Raw genomic sequence first — 495 nt, forward strand, 5'->3', positions numbered from 1 at the left:
AGTGCTGGTGTGAAGGAGCATTGGAGGGTAAAGGATAGGGGAACAGTGTAGGGAGGGCAGAGGCAGGAGACTTAAGGCTGTTGGCATGTGTTGTTTTTCTACTACGTGATCTCTATACTGATGCGGTCGGCATTAATTTTTGATGAACCATCGACACAGCATCCTCTCCTCCAGCCCTCTCATCCTATTCTCTTACTCTATTCTTCTCTTCCTCTTTCAGGCTCTATCTGCCACATATGTAAGCTCACTTTCTTATTTGCTGCACTTCTTTGCTTTGGAGCATCTGTCTCGCCTCCTGCAACCTCAGTACCTTTGTCACAGCAGCAGAAAGGGGTTGAGGGATTTGGAAACAACTTCTCTGTTTCAGTCTCGTATTTGCTTCTGGAAGCTCAGCAGAGATTTCAGTCTAACTATAGTGTGTATAGGGTGTCAAACATGAACTGCTGTGGGTTTTTCCACTTCTTAGAATGTGTTTGCTTTTCAGCTTCCTGGCAT

At 45.5% G+C, this 495-nt stretch overlaps 1 protein-coding gene across 2 annotated transcripts in view; it reads left to right on the forward strand.

The window, feature by feature from the left end:
* The window catches only part of slf1 (SMC5-SMC6 complex localization factor 1), a 36,471-nt gene that overhangs the window by 9,757 nt on the left and 26,219 nt on the right, over positions 1-495 (forward strand). The window lies entirely within an intron of this gene.

The sequence above is a fragment of the Cynoglossus semilaevis genome, chromosome Z (assembly GCF_000523025.1).
Source record: "Cynoglossus semilaevis isolate Cse_v1.0 chromosome Z, Cse_v1.0, whole genome shotgun sequence".
In the NCBI taxonomy this organism is placed as follows: Eukaryota; Metazoa; Chordata; class Actinopteri; order Pleuronectiformes; family Cynoglossidae; genus Cynoglossus; species Cynoglossus semilaevis.